The sequence below is a fragment of the Ictidomys tridecemlineatus genome, chromosome 10 (genome assembly GCF_052094955.1).
Source record: "Ictidomys tridecemlineatus isolate mIctTri1 chromosome 10, mIctTri1.hap1, whole genome shotgun sequence".
NCBI lineage: Eukaryota > Metazoa > Chordata > Mammalia > Rodentia > Sciuridae > Ictidomys > Ictidomys tridecemlineatus.
Genome location: NC_135486.1, coordinates 35,482,347 through 35,492,803, shown reverse-complemented (window position 1 = coordinate 35,492,803; position 10,457 = coordinate 35,482,347). Strand labels below are relative to the sequence as shown.

The 10,457-nt window shown below is 35.8% G+C and overlaps 1 long non-coding RNA gene across 1 annotated transcript; it reads right to left on the bottom strand.

Moving 5' to 3' along the window:
• Nucleotides 1-469: 469 nt before the first annotated feature.
• LOC144367205 (uncharacterized) lies at nt 470-9,933 on the bottom strand. Its single transcript, XR_013426509.1, has 2 exons — nt 2,425-9,933; nt 470-1,854 (listed from the first exon to the last, which is right to left on the bottom strand). It is a non-coding gene; the product is annotated as an uncharacterized LOC144367205 (long non-coding RNA).
• Nucleotides 9,934-10,457: the final 524 nt, after the last annotated feature.

The following is a 10,457-nucleotide window of genomic DNA, read 5'->3' as shown; positions in this document are numbered from 1 at the left end:
ATGGAATTTCCCTCTTTATCTTTGATCACTTTCCTTGGTCTGAAGTCTGTTTTGTCTGAAATTAACTGCAAGTATCCTCTAATAGCAAAACAATCCTAAAAGCACCTGACTTATAGAGGAGCAAAAATAATTATGTCTACTTCTCAAAAACCATGAGTTATGGTTTGGGTATGAGATGTCCCCCAAAAGCTCACATATGAGACAATGCAAGAAATTTCAGAGAAGAAATGATTGGATTGAGAGGGTCTTAAGCCAATCAGTGAATTAATCCCTCATGGGATTAATTGAGTGGTAACTAGAGGCAGGCAGGGTGTGCCTGGAGGAAGTGGTTAATTGGCAGTGTAGCTCTGGGGTATATATTTTGCATCTGGAGCTGGGGTCTCTCTCTCTGCTTTTTGATCACCATGAGTGAGCTACTTTCTTCCACCACCTTGTAAAGAAGAACAAAAAGAGACAGAGGCAGGCAAGGTGCAGGGACAAAGTAAAAGGGCTGCTCATCTGAGCTACCAGCTTTATTTATATCCATAGGTTACATTAGGTCATCATTAGTACATATTGCACATTGTATAAAGTTACTGTTATGTGGGAAGGTTTAGGTGCAGTGACACATTGGTATTGTTGAAGAGAGTTCCTTTATTTCCAGAAGCTGAGTATCTGAGATTAAGGTTGAGGCTGATAAGACTCTAGCACAGAGCCTCCTCATGAAGGACATTACCATAGCAGCTAGGCATTGAGCATGTATTAGTCATCTTACTAGTTTCAGGGAGAAACTGTAAAATATTCCAAGTGTGGAAAACAGGGTGCCTGTTACTCTCTGGAAGTTTGCTCACTAGAGGAACACTGCCTTATACATTTCCACAGAATCTTTACACGCCCTCTGTCTCCATGATGTTGAGCCTCGCCTTGAGCCCTCCCCGCCCACCCCCATGGAGCTGGCCATCTCTGGACTAAGACCTCTGAAACCATGAGCCCGCAAATAAACTTTTTCTCCCCTAAAGTTGTGCTGGTCAGATCCTTTAGTCAAAGCAGCGGAAAAGCTGATTAAGATGCCATGCAAGCAAGAGAAGAGCAGAAATTTAAAAAAAAAATAAAAACAAGAAGTACTTTTGAAATTCATGGCCTTGAGGTAAGGAATTAGAGATTGGCAGGAGCTCACATTTCAACTAGAGAAAATGGATAAGATTTGGGCATATTAGTATAGGAAAGTGAAAGAGACTTCAAACTAAACAGATAACCAAAGGCATGGAGAAGTAATTGAGATTAAGGAGAAATTCTTCATTGTGGCTGATGGATCAGGAAGGAATGCAAAACTGTACCCGATTAGAAGTCTAGAGCCAGATTTTAGTGATTCTTCTGTGAGAGAAGGTACAGGTTTGAGATTTATCCTACAGATTGTTAGAGGAATGGTAAATTTATTGAAGAATTCTGAAGAGGAAGAGTAACATTATTCTACCTTTAAATATGAATCCATCATCAATGTGTACATTAAATAATAAATTGTGCCTAATTTTTTATTTTAAAAAGACAGTGTTTTAGCCACTTGTATTAGTCTTGTAAGTGGAAACCTATGAAATTTTCCATTTGGTGATGCTCCCCCCTAGGAAATGACCTAGCTGACCCACAAGATCACCAGACTGGATTCTGACGTGAAAGATTATTACTTCATGGCACCATGTCTCTGGCCACAGAAACTGACCTAAGTTTGACTGACCCTTGTCTGTCCAGGGTCAGAGTCCCATCTTTAGAATTTGATTGGGTCTAAGAGGTTCCACCTGAATAGAAATGCAAACCTGGGAGCTGACCAGTTGTCACATATCCTGTTATATTTATATCTGAACAGTGTAGCAGAACAATCTGTGCAAAGAAAAACAAAAAATTAAGTGAGTACTCAGAAAGGAAAAAGAAAGATGAAGAGAAGACTCTTCCCATCCCTCTGTCCATCTGAAGGCAGCTATATTCCCATGGCCTTATAACACCCTTTCACATAGCTCCAGATCACCTGCACCAACTTATGGAATCACTGACTACTTCTTAAGAATCCCTTGTCTATGTCCAATAATTTTGTAAGTATACAAGCATTATATGTAAAAAATAATAATAATTAGGAGTTGATTCTGTTTGGATTTTTATTAAATTTAAATGATGATATATCTATGAGCTCAGCCATTTTTCCCAGGATATCCAATAGGAAATATGTTATAATGCTAGGGGGTTATTTGCCACATGATAAAAGGAGACAATGTTAGAGGTAAAGCCCTGATGGAAGATTTACAGGTTTATGTTGGGTTCTTTGAAGCATAATTTATAAAGACTAAATGAATATCAGTGATATTTTTAATAAGAACTTTTTCTTATCTTGTAAAATGGAGTTTCTCAAAGAGCTAGGATGAAATAAAATTTTTTATTCAATAGTCCCATGGGTACCTCTTTGAATCCTCATCAGTAGTTTGGATTATTTTGTTCATGAGATTAGTACTACTAGCAGAGGAGTGGGGAATGTCTGTGAAAAAAAATGTCAAAGAAAATGTGGTTAAAAAAATGAACAAAAGAAAGGAATAATGATCAGAAAATCAGCATTCTATTTCAGAATCTAATATAAAAATAGTGTAATGGTGAAAACTCTATAACTCATAAAGCTAGTTTATAATACAAATTAATTCTCACCACCATAATAATATAGGACAGACCCTCTAGTAATTTCAAAATTAAAACTATCTCATGCAAGTTTACAAAAAATGAGGTAAATATCATATACATATATGTCCATATATATGATAAATCTATATGTATAGTCATACATATGAAACATATAAACATTATATATATATGTACATACATACACATATTTATGTTCATTTTGTCATTTGCTTATTCTTCTACATTAAGCACCCATATAGTATACCCTTTCAGCATACTAAAAGTGTAGAAATACTATGCCAAATAGAATAAATATGATTCTTACCTTTGTGGAGTTTACAGTTAAGTGTTAAAGCAAAATATAATTATGGAGTTGGGGTTGTGGCTCAGTGGTAGAGTGCTTTCCTAGCATGTGTGAGGCACTGTGTTTGATTCTCAGCACCACATGTAAATAAATGAACAAAACAAAGGCCCACTAATGTCTAAAATATTTAAAAACATAATTATAACAATGAAGAATGATAATGTGGTATGAGTATCGAGGAATATAATATGATGTGGAAAAACATGCTTTTGATACAACATAAATTGAGAGACAAAGAAAGGAGAGATGTAAAATGTGTGGGTAGGATATGGGTGAGGGAGGCAGATCATAGAAGGTCTTTAAGATGGGAATTTACAGAATAAAACCAGCATCTAGTGTGAATGCTCCAAGAAAGGAAAGAACTAAGAGAAGACCCAAGTGACTCAAATTTACTGAGCTAAGATAAGGCAGCATAAGATATATCTGAAGTGAGAGATGAAGTCAAGACATGCATGATTTGACAGGCTATCAAGGGAAACCTCCAAGATCTTACCATTCACTCAGACAATTCCTTCAACCTCCGGCTTTATACTTCCTTGACTCTAAACCTCTGATGATTTCAGGTATCTTATACCCACTACCTCTTAAACTTACAGTTCATCTGTTGAAGCATTCCACAGCCCAAGAAAAATGTTTTGACCTGAACAAGTTGTCAATCAATTCACCCCCAAAATTTATTCACCATCCCTTGGTCCCCTTTTACCACACTCTTCTTGCACAGTTTTGATTGGTTCATCATAATCTCTCCTGTACATTTGCTTATATTATTCATCTTGATTTCTCTCCAACATACAAATGCCTCAACTTTGGATGAACTCAGCATCTATTCTTATTGGTAGCCGTACATTGCTGGGAAAAAATCTACAAGGCAGGATTGACTGCTTTCACTATGAACTAATGGTTACAAATCTTAAATTGGCATCTAACATTGTTCTAAAGGTTTTTAAGTTTTCATAAGACTACCATATCTTGTCTTTGGTCTACTAAAACATCATATATTTTCCAGCCATGTTCTAGATTCATGTGATAATTCTCCCTTTAATTCACTTAGAAAACTACAGCCACCATGAACTACACACATACCTGCATCCTCACCAATCATCTTTTCCCCATTAAGACACACACATTGCTCCTCTTACAGAATTCATTCTATGCTTACCTTGTAAATAAACAAAAAGGAAACATTATTGTGAAAAACCAAAGAGGGCCACAAAATTAAAAATAATCCATGATCCTCCAGAAAAGATTTAGAACAAATCCCATAGATTAAACAAAAGAAGGCAGATACAAAAATTAATTTCTTTCATTTTTAAAAAAATGAATACCATTGAACAGAATGCATGTGTAATATATGCAACAACGCTTAATGGATGCACAGCTGGAATTTTTGTTTTGTTTCCATGCAAAGAAAGCAATTGTGGATAATTTATACCTTTATCCTAATCTTAGCCCTTACTGGATACACATAACTTCTGATATTTAAGTAGATCCATACATTATGAGCCAATAACATGCCAGATACTTTTCTAGACATGATGAATTTGGCAATGATGAGCACAGAGTGACTCACAGAGCTTGTGTTCTAGTGGGGGGAGGGGGACACAGAAAATAAGCAAGAAAAAAAACAAAAACACTACCTCAATAAAAAAAATAGAGCAAGGTGGAGGTCGGAAGTACTGTTGGGTAGGAAGGACTTGGTGGGAAATAACAAGAGAAATAACAACAAAGTCAAATCTTTGCAAAAACAAAGCTTGAGTGTTTCAAAGGGAAGGAGGAAAAGTGAATGACAGACAGCTTTGTATTAGATGATCTTTATCATAAAATTTTCCATGAGGAAATATACTACACTAGAATCCTCAGAGACAAAAAGACTTTCACCTAGCCCAGAGTCAAATTATGAAATGATTGGAGTTAACAAAGAATATGGAAAAACTCTCATTGACTCACCCTATTCACTATATATTTAATAAAAAGTGGGCCTAAAGTTCATCTCTTTTTAAAAAAATTACCAACAACTAGTAAGTAAACATCATGTGACCCGTGAACAGATTTCAATATTCTTCCTTTCCCCACTAAAGAAAGGTTGTTATACAATAGAAAATGACAAAATTATACAATGGGAAATGACAAAGGACAGTCAATAAGCATTCATTCAGGAAATAGTTAGCTTGTACTTGACTATATGCTGGGAACTGTGATAGATTTTAGGAACACAGTAGTGAACAAAACAAAGAACTTATATTCTTTTGGGATGTAACAATTAACAGATAAACAAACTCGAGAATTGGCCATCAAGCTTGGGAACACGGAAGTTATCAGTGATTTTGACAAGCACTGCTTTATTGGGATGATGGTAAAGAGGACCAAATTAGATATTCTTCAAGAGAGAATGGCAGGTGAGAAATCAGAGATAATAATAACTTTGGGGAATTTTATTGTGAAGAAAGCAAAGTAGGGCTGCAAGTGGAAGACACTATTAAGAAAGTACAGTAGTAAAGTTTATGAAAAGTCTAACTATTAAAAATTCAATTCTGATAATTTTTTTGAAATAATGAATTCTCTTCAAATAATCAATAATGCAATTGAATTACTTCTTTCACATATATAAAACTTGATGATGTTCTAGCCTGTCCAGGGTAACAAAAAAACTTACCAGAACTGACTTGAAATTACATTATGTTCAAATTTGTGAAAACTTGCTGTTTTTATATTGTTTCAACAAGGGAATGATTTAACCTTCATTTTTATTTCAGGGTTTGTTTTTATAATTTTTAAGAAAATGTTAATAGTTGTTTCACATATTCCCTGAATTTAAAAAATTCCTTCATTACTAGTTTTTGTTCTAATTCCTCATACCCTTCCCCAAATAGATGTTATGCCTTTCATAATCTCGTGAAGAGTTACTACTGCTTTTTTCCTCTACAAGTGAATTTAAACATCTTTTGAGATACTCTTGATCTATTTCATTTTTCTTGCTAATTTTTTTCTATTTATATCCCTTTCAATTTTGTATTGGATTTTGTCACTGACTTATCAATTTTCAATAACTTTTTGTATATTACTACATCAAGCATTTATCTGTAATTTTTGTAACCATGATTTTTCCCTATTGGTTTTCTATTGAATTTGTTAATTAAACCTAATTTTAATCTTCTAAGTTGTCAAAAATATCTATATTTCAATGTGTAACTCTTAGGATTCCAATCTTCGTTTTGAAGTTTTCTACTGACCTTAAGTAAAGGATATCATCCTCACCGATGTGGGCACATATTACCCAATCCATTGAGCACCCACTCATACAGGTCAAAATGGTGGAAGAAGGGTGAATTCTTGCTCTCTCTTCTTGACTTGGGACATCCATCTTCTCCCAGCCTCAGACATCAAACTCCTGGTTCTCAGGGCTTTGGATTCCAGAACTTGCACCAGCAAGAGCTCCCTTCCCCACTGCGGGTTCTCAGGCCTTGGACTGAGAATTACACTATTAGGTTCCCCTGGTTTGAGAACATTTTAACTTAGACAGAATTACATCACCCTCTCATCTGGGTCTCTAGCATGTGAACATCATTGCATGGAACTACTTGGTCTCCATAAACAAGAAAAATATCGTGTGTGTGTATGTGTGTGTGTGTGTGTGTGTGTGTGTGTGTGTGTGTGTTTCCATCCTCCTGGTTCTGTTTCTTTGGAGAATCTGATCAACATAGATATGCATACACATATTTATATCTATTTCCCTATCCCCTCTACAAATCCATGTGTGTATATCTATGTGTTTTTATGTTCAAAATAATGAATTCCTTTTTATAACACAAGTTACAATTAAATATCACAGTCTTCATGTAAACATTCCTCTTTTCCTTATTTCGAACTCTTCTAAAATGGTAAGAAAGCTGACTCTCATTAGCCATAATATATTTACTTATCTGCCCCACCTTAGAATACATATAACGTAGTGTTGGGATTGCTAACCAATACTACTATGAAAAACAATTTTACTAAATAGAATCCAATGATTTTATGTACTCTTTTGTCTTGAGCCTTTTTATTGTATAATAAAACTAAGATGTGTTCTGAAGTTACTTAAGTTAGTTCTAACTCACAGACTCTTTTTAAATGTGGTTGTGTTAATCATTTGAAACAGTAATTTTCATTTGTATTTCATTATGGTTTTTACTCTTCCTTCCCTTTTTTGTTGCTTATAGTTACTTGAATTTTTAATATGTGAGGAAAAGACAATAAAATTAAAATCACACAACATATCCCATTCTCATTTTCTGGCTCACTCTTGCTCATTTCTTGCATCTAACCAACATCACTGTTTGTAGTTTATCCTCCTTGTTTCTTTTTCCACAAATGAATAGAACAGGTACACATTTTTTATTCATCTTTCTTATAGTATTTTTCATATGATTTTTATCCATTTACCAATATAGTCTGAAGACAATTCTACAAAAGTGCATAGAGATATTCCTTGTTCTTTTTTGTTGCTGTATAGACCTCCATTGTTGGGTATAATATAGTTTACTGAGCTGACCTTCTATGTATGGGTACTTAAATTATTTCTTATCTTCTAAAATTATAAAGTCAGATTAGTGACCTTGTACATGCACATTTTTGGCTGGAAGAGAACCTTCAGGGTTCATTCCTATAAATGGGATTACTGGGTCAAGGGTATTACTGGGTCAAATGCATAAATATTGCAAAATTCCCTCTAAAAGAGCTTGGCCAGTTTGCACTCCCACTAATTACTTATGACTACACTAGATTTTCCACAGCCACGTTAAAAGAATATGGTGGTCATATAAAAACTAGACCTTTGAACAAGGCCATTCTTCAAATTTCTGTGAGAACAACAACAACAAAAATAGCCCAGCAATCTCACACTTCTCCCAAAAGCCTCTGTGATGAGCAAGGGCAGTCTGAGGAAAGGCTTCATAAAAGAGGAAAAGGGGAAGCTAGTTGCAGCCCTCAGATTGCTCCAAAAAAACATTGCCAGAAAGTAAAAGCCTACCCTAAATACAAAAATACTGAAAAGAAGTCATGGTAGACCAGAGCCCTGACTTCAGGGGAGGGGCTTGGAATGGCTGGTCTTTAAAAGGTGTGGCTTCTGGAAGAGAGAAGGAGCAAGAGGAAGGACAAGCACCTTTGGTGACAGAATTGAAATCACTTAGCATCTCTCTGTTTATTTTCCTAGTTTGTAAAATGGAGATGATTATATACTTACTTCCTGTATAAAAATGCTGTAAAATTTAAATAAAATAGAGTTTCTGTCATTTTTTTTAAAAAAAGGAAACAAAGGAGAAATTTCGAGGTCCTTGAGAAGCAACAAGAATTAAAGGACTTGTGGCAATTCTGCCTATCCCAAGATCCCAGTACAGTCAGCCTCTGAGGCACAGCAAGTTGAAGTGGGGACAAAAGTTGCTTTAGATGAGAAAAAAGGAAATATCAGCACAGGAGGAAACGGATGAATAGGATACACTGGCATCACTAAACTACAAAACTGGAGAGAGAGATGTTTATATGAATTTGTAGCAATAGTCTAGATGTGGAACAAATATAAAAAACTTAAATATATGATTTTGTGAAATATAATAAGAATATAATTTAATATAGCAATATATAGTTATAAGCTCAAGATTATGATTCCCATCTATTGTCATGCACCTGTGTCAATTTCATTGAAGTGTCTGCAGAATTGAAGACCTGGAACTTAATGGATTTAAGAAGCAAAAACATGTTTCATGGAGATAAGTGATTTAGGTAGAGCAGAGGAGGTTATTGGAGATGAGAAGGTCAATAAAACCAGAGGTGAAGGTATTAGAAAGAAGCGCTCTGGTCAATAGGAAGTCATCGTCAGGTTTGAATATGGCTGGGAGATAGTGATCCAGGTTCTAAGCCCTTTATAAATATGGTTGAGTGTCCAGAAATTAGTAAGATGGCAAAGATGAGAAGCGGAAGAGGGCCACACCATGGGTTTGAATTTGCAAACAAATCTCTGATAAGCACTGATCTCTCTCATTGCTCTCCCTTTCTCTACATAGCACAAGTTGAGTATCCCTCATCTGAAATGTTTGAGATCAGATGTGTTTCAGATTTTGGACTTTTCTTTAATTTGGAATATTTGCATATACACAAGGTATCTTCGAGATAGAACCAGTCTAAACACAAAATTCATTTATGCTTCATACGAACCTTTGTTATAGTTTGGATATGAGATGTCCCTCAAAAGCCCATGTGGCAATGCAGGAATGTTCAGAGATAAAATGATTAGATTATGAGAGCCAGAGCCCATGGGAGATATAACCTAATCAGGGGATTAATCCATGGAGTGATTTAATAATTTGAATGGATTCCTAGGTGGTAACTGTAGGTAACTGTATGACTGGAGGAAGTAGGTCACTGGAGGTCTGCCTTTGGGGATTAGATTTTGTTCCTGGATCTTTTCACTCTGCTTTTTGGCTCCCATGAGCTGAGCAGCTTGGCTGTGCTTTACCTTCTGCCAAGATACTCTGCTTCATCTCAGTCCCAGAGCAATGGAGTTTGCCAACCACAGACTAAACACTGAAACCATGAGCCTAAATATACTTTTCCTTTAAGTTGCTTTTGTCAGGTATTTTTGTCACAGTAATGAAAAGCTGACTAACATGACCTTATATACATAGCCTGAGGGCAATTTCATATAATGTTTTGAAACACATGAGATAAAATTGCCTGGTTTAGAATTTTCTACCTGTAACATCATGTTAGCACTCAACAAGTTTCAGATTTAGGAGCTTTCAGATTTGGGGGTTAGGGATGTTCAGCATGTTGAAGATGAAATTGATATTCTATTCTTTTTTTCAACATTGCTACCTGGAGACCAATCTGCCTTCTTCTCCACAGAATTCTTTCTTTTGGAATCTCATGTTGTGAGGATATACTATTTGTATCTGTTTCCTCTCCTCCCCTCCCCCTCCCCTCCCCCTCCCTCCCTCCCCCCCTCTCTCTGTTATCTTTAGATCCCTAAACCACTCCACATTTCTTAAATATTTTAGCCCTGAACTCACTACCATTCTCTATGACACAAATTCCCATGCTTCTTTGTGATTTCAACATCTATGTAGATTTCCATGGCCTCCTGTTTCCCAATTCTGTGCAGCATTTTATTTCAACCTCTCACAATCATGGTTCTGTCAAAACCCTTCAATCACTGAAAACTGTAGGCCTTCTGTATTAGTTTAGGTAATGTTAACTACAATCACATTACTAACCAACCTGCAAAATATAAACATGACAGAAGTTTATTCCTCCCTCATATGGTATCTAAAGGGAATGTACCTGACCAACAGATAGCTCTCCTCTGGGCAGTGACCCATGCTCCTTCCTTTCTGTGGCTATGTCATCTTGAACACATGACTTCCTAGTTCACTATATCCACCTTCACTGAATCATTAGAGACAAAGAGGCAGCAGGACTGTGA